The sequence below is a fragment of the Crocodylus siamensis genome, chromosome 11 (assembly GCF_052110815.1).
Source record: "Crocodylus siamensis isolate JL-2025a chromosome 11, ASM5211081v1, whole genome shotgun sequence".
Classification (NCBI taxonomy): domain Eukaryota; kingdom Metazoa; phylum Chordata; order Crocodylia; family Crocodylidae; genus Crocodylus; species Crocodylus siamensis.
The window spans coordinates 12,102,026-12,116,365 of record NC_143405.1 but is presented as its reverse complement, the minus strand read 5'-3'; the positions used below and the strand labels follow the sequence as shown (position 1 = coordinate 12,116,365).

At 46.5% G+C, this 14,340-nt stretch overlaps 1 protein-coding gene across 1 annotated transcript in view; it reads right to left on the bottom strand.

Moving 5' to 3' along the window:
* Nucleotides 1-9,200, bottom strand: part of BRINP1 (BMP/retinoic acid inducible neural specific 1) — a 94,543-nt gene extending 85,343 nt beyond the window's left edge. The window contains exon 1 of the mRNA XM_090021961.1: nt 8,786-9,200. The gene's annotated coding sequence lies outside the window, so the exon portion shown is untranslated. The remainder of the gene's footprint in view (nt 1-8,785) is intronic.
* Nucleotides 9,201-14,340: the final 5,140 nt, after the last annotated feature.

Genomic DNA, 14,340 nt, shown 5'->3' with positions numbered 1-14,340 from the left:
TTTTCCTAGATTGCAGAGTTGCAAATGCCATTAATTGACATAAAGTTATGCCGTCTTCACATTTCAAATTCAGCTGCACTTTAATCTCAATGTCATCCCACAGCAGAGAATTGTGAAGCTTGATGATACACTGCAGAAAGAAATATTTCATTTTAATTTGCTTTAAAAGCCATGCCCTTTAATTTTGATGTGTGTCCCCTTGTTCTTGTGCCATCAAATAAAGTAAAAATGTTTCTGAACATTTTTTACTCTATCCTTCAAATAATTTTGTATCGGGTACCTGAATGTCCCTGCTTAGTCTTCTTTTCTAGGCTATATAATCTTTTTATTTATTTATGGCTTCTTTCTTTACTTACTATTCATAAACTGATTTGAAGATATATTATGAAATTCAAATGTAATGTATTTTTCTGCTATTTTCTACTATGCCTTTTAAAGTCTCAAGTATTTCTTCCATCATCTGCCATCCATCCCCATTGATTCTATGTAAGATGACATCTAAGCCTTTATAATATTCCTGGAGAATAGCCCTCCCTCTTCCTCAGTCAAGACTGAGGAACAAAGACACCAAACTCCAATGGATCTTTCCACCCTGGCCCAAAGTATACATATGCTGCATTCTAAGGAGTCCAAGCCTCCATGCTGTAATCAGACCCTTATGAGCTCTACAAGACTCTGGATGGCTGCAGAGATGCGCCTCCATGATTTGGACTCCAAGATCAGAGCCCATGAGAACAGTGTAGACCCAACTCATCCAAACTCTTAGTGCACATTGAAGTCAGGGAGATTTAAGTCCATGCCTACAATTAAGCCTATGTCTTAATGATGTTAATACATAAAAATGGATTCGAGCATCTGCCTGCATACTTTGAACCAGGGCCTGTGTGAATATTCATGTAGTGAAGACATTATCAATAACACTTACCGTTACGCTGTACTCCATAGTGTCAGAACCTTGATTTAAGGGTCTGCTATTAGCCTTGGACACAAGGCTTCTCCACAGAGGATCATACCAATTAAGATTATTTTTCCCAATGTGCAATAACTTTATATTTCTACAAATTAAGTGTCATGGTCTGATTCTCTATCTGATTAGATCTTTTGTCAATTGCTCCTAGTCCTCCCACTTGGAACTAGACTGGATTTTGTTCCATCAGCAGCACATTTCTCCCCCTTTTCTGGTCATACCCTCTTCCACATCGCAAAGTAAAATACTGAGAAATGTTGATCCAATATTGATCACTTGATTTCCTCATTGTTAACTTCCCTCTCCTCTGATCTTCAGCACTTTTGATGATTCTTTAAATTCTACTGCTCTACTTGGCTACCTTTTAATTCATGGGAGGGGTTCAGGTATTTTTCTCTTTAATGTCTCTAAAAATGGAACTTAGCAACAAATTTAGGAGACCTCAAATAAATTATAATCACCAAGTTCCTTTTATCCACTATTTTTATTAACATTGTCAAAGATTTCTAACAAGGATCAATGGTATGACTTACCCTTTACCAGGGTATGGGTCAGAATCATATCTTTTCAACTTACCCAAAGCTGGGTTATTTTATCTTTAAAAGTACTCAAAAGTCAGTTTGCCAAGCATTTGAGTATGATTCTCCACTCTGCAATTTCCCATAGCTTCTTATTCCTTTTAGGTGAAAGGACACCTGGGTGATATGCTTCCATGGTTCCCGTGAACAGAACAATGAAACCCAGGGGACTTTTTGCATAAGCAAATTGGAAGAATATGTCTCTGCGTAAGCAGCTCCAGAAACAGCTGTTTGTCTTAAGGATACATTATACACCCTCATCAGCACTGCTGCTATTTTATATGTTATTTCCCTTCACATGAACAAGATCTGATCTGTTTTATTTATTGCCCTTGACTTTCTTAGACTGTCGCGTGCACTCTTCAGCCTCTGCAGTTACCATCTCTGATTGCAGAATAAAAAGCCCCTGCGTACATCTACCGTAGTATAGAACAGTACAAATCACTGTAACTAATATACATCCTCAGCACCCTTTTACTCCATGCCAGCAAGTAGTCTGAACCCTGTGAGTCTATACCCATGTATACATCTCTTTTGCTTTGCTTCTGATATCTCACTTATGTTCTCGCAACATTTACATGTTCTAAAAAATGTGTTGATAATGATGCTGTTACTCCAGTATTCATAGCCTTCCTGATGTTGATTCTACTAATCTTAACCGTCCTATGCTTGCATCATTACAACAGCTGTTCCCCTTCTCCCCACCTGTCCGGTAGTCCCTGAATTCACACTTGTATTACAGTTCAGCTCCCTAAACACTTTTTGATAAGCTTCTGTTCCATGTGTCTTCCTAACTAACCCTCAAAGTTACTGTACAGACTACCCCGGTTTGTTCTTGCAGACTTTGGCAACTGTGACTGAAGCACACAGGCCACACCTGTTAGGACACAGGTGGGGAATGTTTCTTTTTATATCTAACATCCCCCAACTCGCTTCATATCTGAGCACCTATAACTGCAGGTAGAAATAACTGCAAAGGTACCTAATGTCTGGGGTATGTCTAACTGCCTCATATGCAGCTGCTGCTGAGCAGAAAGATGTCTAAATGGTATCAGTTGTGTCCATGCACCACTGCAGGCCAAAACTGCACCCATAATCGTTAAGCATCACAAAACAGCAGATTCCAGAATAGAGGCCAAATTACTAGTTGTTCAAAATTGCACCCTAAGGGATGGCTCCTCCTCTGGTATAAGTAGGCTTAGCTCCATTAGCTTCAATGAGTTTATGCTGATTGACAGCAAATAAGGATCTAGCTCTTTCATATTCATTCTCTCTACTACATGTATTGGCTGTCCTGTTTCATGTTATAAGGGTGCAGCCAATACTGCTAATACATGTCAAAAACACCAGGCTCTGTCTTACTTTAGTTCAGAATAAACAGATCGAACACATTCACCAATGCATACCACCAAATACAGTGCACCTAGAAGGACAGAATCAAATGCTGCTACCGCATGGTGACTGTTTCTCTTCCTCTGCCTGGTAGCAAAGGAGAGATGGCAGAGGACTGAGAAGACCTTTTGGTTTTCTGAGTGCTGCATGACCTGTGAGACTCTCTGCCTGGCATGATGACTATAGCCTGAACATCTTCACTGTAGACAGCAAGAGAGCACACGTGTATGGATTGTGACATGGTTTCTCTCTCTGTTTAAGTGTTATCACCTTATTATCACCTGTTGTTATTACCCCGAGCCAAATGAAATTGCTGGTTTGTATTTGTAGGATTTTGCTTATGTATAGAGACCTCTTTTGCTTCTGGCATCAAGCTGTTGAGTAGCTGCTAAGCATGCACTATGTTCCACCCCAGAGCTGGCTTTGTGACACTCCAGGTATGAGTGATATGCTTTGTGAGGCATCTTGCAATCCTTTGGAAAGAAAGGTATTATTACTATTACCTGCCCCTCTAACTAGGACACAGAGCCCCAGCAAACATCATCCACTGCTAGGCCCTGCCCAAATAAAAGCACATAGTCCTTGCCTTTGGAATAACAAGCAGTAGGGGCACTCCTGATACCTGGGCACCTTACATCATAAATCTGGAAAAGGATACACAGCATGACTCCATCATCAGTCACTGTCTAGAGACCAACCCTGCAATCAGCACCTAGTGGTCTTATTACAGATATTTGGATGTCAATACAATTAGCAGTTCCTCTGAAGTGAAGAGAATCAATCATGTGAATAAGAGTTCAGGTGCCAGACTTTAGAAGCAGCCCCTAGTGATGTCTCAGCTATTGTCCTAACAACAGAATTCGGTAGGGTTCTGGTAAGTCCCAGAATCAGTACCCAGTCGTGGTGTGGTATGAGTCTGGCAACATCACCCAATGCTCCCCTCTGAACTGCCCTATGAGCACAGCAAACACAACACCATTCCAAGTGCAAGCTTTATCATCTGCCTTCTGCACCTTGCAGGAAGCAGTGAGATCCACCTAGTCCAAGCAGCCTACTGGAATAAAAAACAACAGGCCCCTCTCTCCTTGGAAATAGTGTGGGGCAGGGATCTCCTGAAATAGCATCCAAGGCCAGAGTGCAAAGATGTAGGTAGGCTGTATCAGCCCACATATCAAGGAAACCCCAGTCCATATTCCCATCTACTCTTCATAGAAATATGTCACAATTTATTCCAGCCTGTTAACTTCTGTTCCAGGGACAAGTGAACCAAATGGGAATCTTCCCATTGACTTTAATGGGCCTTGAATCATCTCCTTATTCTCTTTTCCAGTTATACTGGCATTCATCCTCAACTGAAAGGGCACAGCCCAGACCATCATGTCTGGAGATGACGTCAGCAGCTATTTCTCTCTGGTTCTCATATGCCAGGCTGAAGTCATCAGCTTAACTCAGACTAATTCTGTAGACACCCAATTCAGTCTCAGCAGAGGAAGCCAAGGGATAAGGCCGATGTCCTTTCCCAGACCCTGCTGACAGGGTTTTGGTTTTTTGCCAAAGTTACAACCCCTTGGCCTGCCAGAGTGACCTGTGTTCTTGTCAGACCTCACAAGCAGAGCAACACTGAGTCTGGTAGATAGCCATGTTGGCGACCTCAGTGGAAAACTCAGAGCACTGTAGAAAAATAGCTGGCATGACACAGGAGGTGCTCTTTCCTCTGAACTGATCAATGGATCAATATAATACTTGGAGGAGGGGCCATTTTTCAAAAGTATAAAACCACAAGAGCAGATTGTGGCCTATAAATCCATTCAGGGCCAAGACTTGCCATGCAAAGACCTTTTCCCTTTCCAGCAAAAGGCAGGCTTAACTGCTAAACCCTCAGGAGGCCTTTCTGCATGGTCTGGGATGCTCTGGGGCACAGTCCCCCAGATTTTAAGGGCCCACAGCACTCTGGCAAGCTTAGGCCTGCTAATCAAGCCCCAGGGCACTCACCATAGCTAACAGTGGATAATTACATCCTGCTTGCCTAACTTCATCTCTGTACTTCCAATGTAAGATGCTATTTTCCACTTCCCCTTTTAAAATCCGTGGCACAGAAGACCTGCTGAGCTCCCTCCCAGAAGTGGCTACATTTCATCACTGGGTGAGGGATTTCAGTATAGGTCCGGATCCTCAACAGACCTCCATTACCTACTTTTGAGCTCTGCTGATTTATACCAGCTAAGGACCTGGCTCGGGGCCTGCTAAGTGCACCTGGGATCCTTTGAGTCGAGAGGTATGCTGTTATTTACTATTATCAGTCACCAATATTGTTGTTGACTATTGGCTGCAACGATACCAGGAGTTAATGTTCCACTGAGAGAAGGGCAATGTATGCAGCTCTTTGCCTGCATCACACCAGATCCCTTCTGGGGAAGTGCTGCACTGTCTAAACTAAATGAGAGCTTCACTGCTTTGCAGCCAGCTGAACTCCTGCTTTGCAAAGCAGGCCCTGACCAACTGGAATGGAGTCAGAGCTCCCCCTTCTGGGAGTCACAATCCTATCGTGTGACACAGCCTCCTGGTACAAATGAAGATACCGGTGCAGGGGCTCTGAGCTGGCAAACATTTTCAGTAATACCAGAAAGATTTTGCATTGCAAATAGACTTGTGCCTCCCATCCACACATACGGGAAATTAGATCCATATATGCTGCTGAGTGCTTTTTTTTTTTCTTTTTCTTTTTTTCTGCCCTGAATATTGGCTAGCTCCTTGATTTTTATTTTATTTTATTTGACTGTAGAAACTTTGATTTTTGCATGGGGGTTTGTTTGTGTGCACTTCTCCTCCCTTGACAGCCTCTTTTGACGTTTTATAGAAATCCATTTTTTGTTGTTCTTTCAGCATACATTTCTCAGCCCTGTTGCATCAGATGTAAATACCCAATGTACGCACATGCCCAGATAAACTCTAGAAATCCAAATCTATTTCTGGACATAGGCACACATGAGCACGTATGCTTTTTTGTCTGAGCCAATTCCTGCAATGCTCAAGTGGTGCTCATGGTGATGGTGATGGGAGTTTTGCCTGAGCAAAGACAACAGCATTTGACCCTGTGTTTTATAGACCATAAAGCACAGGAAAGATAATAACCAGTAATCAATAATAACTATTCATGGACATGTTCCGTGCCACCCACCATTCACCATCGCTGCCGTGCTAGGCCATATGAGTACCTCCAAGATATTAAACACTGGATGAGTGGGGGTAGGGGAGAGCATGGATAAACCCTTCTCAATCTCTCTTGGGAGCAGCTCTTAGTTGCAGCAATGTATGTCTTAGTGCATCCATGAAATCCTAAATTTTAACAGGGCAGTCAGCTGGCTCATTAGATTCCTGCCCTGGGGGGATTACACAACCTCTTAACTAGGTCCTTGGAATAGTAGGCAAAGGAGGGGGAGGGAGGGAGATGGTGGTTAGTGTATCTTAAACCAGTGACATCATCTTCCCTGCAAATACCTGACCAGTGAGTTCATCCCTGAACTAGGGTGGGATGGGGAGTGCCTAAGTGAACTCTGATGGGCTGCAGGGGTTTTGCCTTGAGCTCAGTGGGACCCTGCAACTTGAGTGCAGGTATGTTATGCACACACTGAAATGTTCTCACAGATTCTCTCTCATCCCCACATGCTGAGTCAAAAACAAATGCAACACAAGTAGAGCAGAGCACGTGAGATACCTGTTCACCATTCCCACAGACTCCAGCTCTACCCGGGAGCCTATAGGGTGCGGGATTGTTGCCTCTCAGGTGCAATTCACTCTACACCTATGGCTGAAGCTCTTCTGCCTTTCCTGTAGCAAAGTAATTGCTGAGTGCTGAGGTCATGGAAAGAGCAGTAAAAGGGGAGGGGGTGCAAGCATTTTATGCTGTGTAGCAAAGGACTTTGGAGGCAGACCCATGACTAGAACTGAAAACAAAGCCCAATCTATGCCATGGAAGAAAACTACATATCTAGAGGCCTGCAAACAGCAGGGGAGGAGGAAGGATGGAGAGAAACACTGCTTCTCAATTTGATCTGCACCATGAGAATGACAATATAGTTCTTGGTAGTGTATGTATGTGCAATGCGCATGTGAAAGACCAAAACTGTGTGAGAGGACATAGGGAGAATTGTAAGAGTCCAGAATTGGTTGGTGTGTGTGTGTGTGTGTGTGTGTGTGTATGAGAAAGAGAGAGAGCGTGCGTGCGAGAGAGAATTATGTGTGCATTCATAGGGGGAACTGCATGTGTCCATAATTGTGTGGTGTATGTCTGCATGTAAGAGAAAGAGAGAGAAAGCAAGATATTTTATGCCCGTGTATCTTGTGTGTGAGGCTAAGGGGATCAAAGTCACTAGCAGACCAGATCTATCTTTAAAAAGAAAAATAAATCTGTACATTTGCACCAAAGCCTTGCTCATCTCCTCTTTACTTGCAGAACCTGAGACTTCTCTTGCAACTCTTCCAAAAGCAGCTCAACTACCATTAATGAATTAATATTATATTAACTGGGCTAAAACACAGGGAATCATTCTGTTCTGCCCAGTGCATCAGCTCCAGATGTCAATCACAGGGCTAAATCTATACATTAAGATTGTCAGCATTTTGTCTGCAGCTTCTTTCCTTCCTCTAATGCTTCTGCCTCTGAAAAGTAAGCCCCCAAAATAATTTGCAGGCAGACACCTTCGCTTCTTCCCCGCTTCCCCCCTTACCCCCCAAAACACAACCCAGTCTTGACTCTTCCATACCGATGCAAGCTGTGCTGGACCTCTAGGTGATGATGTAATGGGGGTGGATGTGCTCTCTCACCTTACCTCCCCTAATTCCCTATGGGCTGGGAAAGGCAAAGTTGAGCTCCTTACCCAGAAGCTAGCAAGCAGCCTCACAGCTGAGCCTCTCATCAGTCTCCAGTTCCTCCTGAAGATCTCCGATCTGTGACTCTCCCCCTTCACCATCACCATTACCCTCAACACCGCCTCCCCCTCCACAACTCCCTCTGTTCCTTGCTCTATTTCAGTTTCTTCCCATTCCCATTAGAAGTAGAGGCAATCAACCCAGTGTGGGATTTAAAGCGACAGACTCTCCTTTTCCTCCAGGATTTGCCTGTCACTTGCACAAATGGAACAGTGGATTAAGTGGAGATGACACCATCTCCTTGGGGACATTGTCTTGGGCTGTATCAATACTCTGACATATATATATAGAGCCATGCATTTAGCTTCCTTACCCAGCTAGGAGGCTGCACCTATCTTTCCATGCATTAGACAACATACCTTGCATGAGCTACGTGATGCCATTGCGTGAGACATCCCCAATCCACAACCCCCCCCCTTGCCTTCATGTGCAAATTCCCTGCATAGCCACAAGCTAGTTGCACGCACACACATGCACGCACCCCCCCCCAATAGGTTACCGGACTTTTGTCATGGACTCCCCATATGAACTCCATGCTATCCCAGAAGGGGGTGGGACACAGAACCTGTAAGACAAACGTGTGTGTGTTGGTGGGTGGGTGCAATGGGGGTGTGGGGTGTATGTGTGTGTGTGTCTGGTGGGGGGATGCAAGGGGGAGTGTGTGTGTGTGTGTGTGTGTGTGTGTGTGTGTGTGTATCTGGTTGGGTGTGTGGAGGGAGGGGGGGTGCATGTGTGTGTGAGCGTGTGTGCGTGCTTGCAATGCCCCTGACTCCAGGCTTGAGGGAATGCAACTGCCCACAGGTCTAAAAATCCGTTGCAAATCAGACCCGTAGGTGCACGCAGCCGGGCAGGAGGACATGGTGGAAGAGGGTGGGGGGCGGGGGGTGTCGATGCAGAGGAAACGCAGTCTCCCCCTTACCTGATGTTAATGTTCCTCTTCGGCGGAGATCGGCTCGCCCGTGGCTTTTATTCGGCTCGGTAGGAACTTGTGAGAGAGCTTCTGTGTCCAGCTCGCATACTGGGTGCTGTGCTGAGGATGCAGGCGTGGAAAGACTGGGGCTCTAGCAGTCCTTTTCATGCTCAGACAGAAAATCCCTTCCCTGGATGCGGCTTGCAGGCATGAAGGGCAGAGGCAAAAAAAAAAAAAAAAAGAAATAGGAAAGAAAAAAAAAACCCCAAATCCTTCCCCCCTTTTCTCTCTTTTTTTTTTTTTTCCTTTTCTTTCTTTCGTTCTTTCTTTCTCCCCCTTCCGCCTCTCTCCCCCCTCTCCTGTGCCGATCAGTCCATAGCCACGGGGGAAGCGGCGGCAGCCGGCGGAATGGAGCGGGGCTGCAATCCAAATGAGAAGGGCTCCGGGAGGGGAGCGGAGAGGCTGGGCTTCCCGGGCCGGGGGAGGGGCTTCGGGCAGCCTGGAGAAAATGAATGGGGACAAGGGGAGCCGGGAGAGGCGAGGGCGGAGCCCCGGCCCGCGCATCTTATTCGGAGAAGTGCTTTGGCCGGCGGCCGGCGGGGGGGCGCAGGGCTGCCACGGTGCCTCGGCATTGGGTGGGGAGGGGAGGGGGCGCAGGGGGGCGAATTGCCACGGAGAGACCCCCTCCTCCCCCAGGCTCGACTCCGGGCGGGGGCTGCGCCCACGCGGGAAGCCAGCCCGGCCGGCGGCCCGGCGGCGCTCCCGGTTCAGCACCGCGGACAGCGCCGCCGGGCCGGCCCGCTCCGCCGCCGTCTCCGCTCCCCGCTCCGCCTTGAAGGCTCGCCCAGCCCGGCGCCGGCTCCTCCCGAGCCTGCCGGCCGCCGCCTGGTGCCTCTTCTCCGGCTCAGCCCTGCCTCTTTGGGCAGCATCAGGCAACAGCAGCCGACTGGGGATGGAGATTTGCTGTACTCGAAGCGACGGAGCCGAGCGGCATCCAGGAGGCTGAGCCGCAATCCTGCTGCCTTCTGGCTTGTCTGCTTTCATGATCAATCTCGCAAGGTTGGGCGAAAGTCCAGCTGCTGGAGCTGGGGAGGTTGGGGCGGGGAGGGGGGGGGGTCTCTGCCTCTCTCTGGGTGTCTCTCTCCCTCTCTCATAGCGTTTCTCAGCCTCAGAGCAGCACAACGGGACTTGGCCATTTAGCCCGCATTGAAACAAAATAAAAATAACGAGATAAGACAGGACAAAGGGGAGATCACCTACCTCGTCCTGGTGCTTTGGATCCAGGATGCGCCCCGAAGGTCCCTGTGAATATTACACTGTCTGGCAAAGCCTACTCAGCTGATAAAGAGCCATTAGTGATCCCTGTGGAAAGTTCATGCCTAGTGACCTCTCACACTGACAGCCAGCTCAGCACACTGTGGCAAAGGGTATATGGGCAGGGAATCTGTCACACCCCCACCCTCCCCAGCACTCAAGGACAAGCTGTTCTAACCTTCACTAGTGCCATCCCCACCAGCACCAAAACATTGTCTTAAACTACATCTTCTGCAAATCTTTCCTGAGAGAAACTGGCAGCTTGATGGTCAAACTCCAGGCTGATCTGCTAGGATGGAGGCTTAGCTTATCTCATTCCCAAAGTGCCAAAAGCTCCAAAGTTTTAACCCCACCCCCACCCCCCATGGCTGTCTCTCTGCAAAGCTCATTTTCTAATAAACAGTCCCTCATTCTGCCATATTGGGCACATCTACACATCCATTAATGCGCTTTTGCTAATGCATATTAAATTCAGTACCTCCATTATGAGGTGCTAGTAAAAGGCACATCAGCCTATTTAAATGCACATTACTGAAAGCGCATAGTTTTCTGGGACTCTTTAATGTGCATGTGCAGACATGCTCAGTACTGAGTTGCATAAATCTATTAAATGACTTCCCCCAATCTCACAGGAAGACCCAGGGTAGTCTACCCAGGATTACTACTCAGTTGGAGGAAGAGTTGCTAGATCAAATCCTACACAAGTTGTGTATCTACAGAGCATTCATTTGAAAGAAAGAAAAATGAAATGCCCATGGGCGTGACTATTTTATTTTTTGACTTGTGACTCCAATTTATGCCTAATGGTTAGTTGCTTCAGATTAAGATGAGGATCCCTTTAGGTACCTTCTCACTAGCAGCAATGACTTAGGATTTGCTCTTTTGGTTGGGGAACTAGACAGGATGTATTACCCACCTGTACAATGGAAGGCCCTTTGCTGGTTGAGCCTTAGAGATGGCTGAAAATTCTTAGCTCAGAATTTCATTTCTCTCTGGGCTCTGGAAGAGTGAAAACACAGAGTCACCGTGAGGTGAACTGGGGCTGCCAGAAAGGATCCTTACTGAGGTTCAATAAGGAGAAGTGCAAAGTCCTGCACTTAGGATGGAATAATCCCATGTACTGGTACAGGCTGGTGACTGACCAGCTAAGCAGCAGCTCTGCAGAAAAGGACTTGGGGGGTTACAGTGGACAATAAGCTGAATATAGGCCAGCAGTGTGCCCTTGTTGCCAAGAAGGCTAATGGCATACTGGGCTGCTTTAGTAGGAGCATTGCCAGTAGATCAAGGGAAGTGATTATTCCTCTCTTCTCAGCACTGGTAAGGCCACATCTGGAGTACTGTGTCTAGTTTTCAGCCCCCCAATACAGAAAGGATAAGGACAGATTAGAGAAAGTCCAGTTCAGGCTAATGAAACTGGTTAGGAGACTGGGGAACATGATTTCTGAGAAGAGGCTAAGGAAACTGGGCTTATTCAGTCTGGAAGAGAGAAGACTGAGAGGGGATTTAATAGCAGCCTTCAATTACTTGAAGTGTGGTTCCAAGGAGGATGGAGATGGACTAGGGGTGAGCAAAATATGGCCTGTGAGCTGGATCCAGCCCACCAGGCCATACTATCTAGCCTGTGGGGCCCCTAAAAAATTAGAATATTAATATTTATCTGCTCCTGACTGCCTGTCAAAGATGACAGGAGTCGGAGGCATTAGGACCCAGGGGAAGCCAGCAGCAGGACTCTGCAGCGCAGCAGTGATGCCTGCCTGGCCCTGCCCCACTCCCAGCCCAACCCCCCTCCTACCACTGCCCCCGCCAACCAAAAGCCCATGCCCAGCAGAGCCTTTTGGCCTGGGGCCATGGGGCTGTTCCCACCTCCCTCCACCAGAGAAGGAAACTCAGAAAAGAATGTGGCAGGGGGAGTGGGGAAGGGTTACAGGCAATCACCCCAGTCCTTGGGGCCAGGCAGGGTGGCTCATACTGAGTCCTGTGGTCGCAGCCATCCAGCCAGGAACCACAAGGTGCCAAAGTGGCCGGCAGCAGCCAGGAAAGCATGGAAATGGCAGCACGCGTCCGGGTGCGGGGGTGTGTGTGTGTGTGTGTGTGTGTGTGTTCATAGGGTGCATGCACACTCCACCATACACATGCACCCACACCTCCATCACACTGCCATACATTCAGACACTTGCACTCCCTCACACACCCCATCCACCCTTCCCCCACACACATCCCTATACCCACCCACACCCCACATATCCACACACACCTACATACTCCCTTACCCCATCCCACACCCCTTACATCTATCCTGCCCACAACCCCCCACACACACCTTCCCCCACATCCCCACAGCCCCCCACAAACCTATACCCACCTCCTTCTACTCCCATCCCCACCAAAATATACAAAAGTAAGATTTCATTTAAGCTATTGTGCAATCACCTCTGCATACACTACACAAACACATGTAAATCAGGACAAAAATATATTTTGAAATCAAGTTAATGAATGGTGTAGATGTTTGATTTTTAGAATATAATTTGGTATTTTTCTGCTTCTGAGATGGCAAAACCCCTTGCTGAAATTAGTACTTTTAGAGGGCAAGGGGAGGGAATTTCTGATGGCAAAGCTCAGGGGTTAGGGTGTGGTACTTCTAGTCAAAAGATGGTGACCAAGGGTTGGGGCACCTGTCACGGGGTGGGGCTACCCATGCAGCCCTTGACACCTTGCTAAAACTCAGTAAGTGGCTCTCTATCTGAAATAATTGCCTGCCCCTGAGCTAAACCATTCTCAGTGGTGGCAGATGAACAACAAGCTATGGTGTCAAGTTGTAGCAAGGGAAATTTAGGTTAGATATTAGAAAAACTTTCTCACTAGGATGGTAGTAAAACACTTGAACAGGTTATCCAGAGGGCTGGTGGAGGTGGCTAGACAAAGCCTTGGCTAGGATGACCTAGTTGGGGCTGGTCCTGCTTTGAGCAGGGGGTTGAACCAGATGACCTCCTGTGGTCCCTACCAACCCTAGTTGTCTGTGATTCTATGATCCAACATCAACACTACTAAAGGCCTCACATGACAAGCAAAGAGATGCCATTACCATCACACCAATGTTCCCTGTAAGTTACCATCCCACTTCCAAAAGGACAGAAGAAAACTTTTGGAGCCACATTGGTGCACAAAATCTTATTTATTAGCCATCACTTCTGTATGGAAAAATGGGAGTCAAGCATGCACAAATGCAGATAAACAGAAAGTGGATTCCACAGTTTGTTCATGCCCCACATGGCCTTCACCAAAATGTTGGACTACCTTGCCTGAATCCCTGCAAAAAAGTTTCCACTGTGCATGCATCAAAAGCAGATTATTTGGTGCAGTGACTCTTCAACTTGTTCTCTTACAGCATTGTTGTGTTCAATGAGCTTTGCTCATCTGAATGGTCACTCAGTGCATAGTCCACTGGTTTCATTTGCTGCTTTGGAAATCTAAGCAGGTTATAGCTTATTTAGCTCTATGTCTCTTCTTATGTGTCAAAGATAAGGTTTCTAGATGCAAGTTTTAAAAACAAAATTATTTCACTCCAGTAGTTTCATCCTTTCAATGGAACCTCCTCTTTAGCCTTAGTGTGATTTCAATTCACCTTCTCTCTGCAATAAGAAGGGCCAGATCCTCAGCAAGTGTAAAAATCAGCATAGCTCTGCTGGCCAGGAATGTCTACTTCAGTGCTTGTTTCTGAAACCTCAATAATTTTGAACAGTACAGTCTTTTCTTTTGCCATCAAGGTCTGCAGAGTTTTATTCAGATACGTTCATAGCCTGGCTTTAAGAATTATACTAAAATATACACAGCACAACATACCAGTGGGTACTTAAATAGTTTGTAGATCTCTTCTTTCTGTGCTATAGAAAACCTATGGAAGGAATCTCAGTCTGTCTGTCTGTCTGTCTCTCTCTCTCTCTCTCTCCCTCTCTCCCTGGGGAAAATGGAAAGCGGTTGATCAACAGAAGTACATGGGGATATGAATGCACAAAGCACACTTAATAGTTTCTCCTATTTGCAAGCAGCAGGGGAAAGAAAAAATAATGGGAAAAAGAAATCTTTTGTTCTTTGCATTAGAAGGACACAGTATAAAACAGGGAGGATCCAGAGATCAGAAAGAATCTCCACATTGTTCACAAAACAGCTGAGGAAGGAAGCTGGGCAGATGGGACTGGGCAGATTGCACACTTTAAGTTCTATTTTAAAACTCTAAGAGAGACATGTAA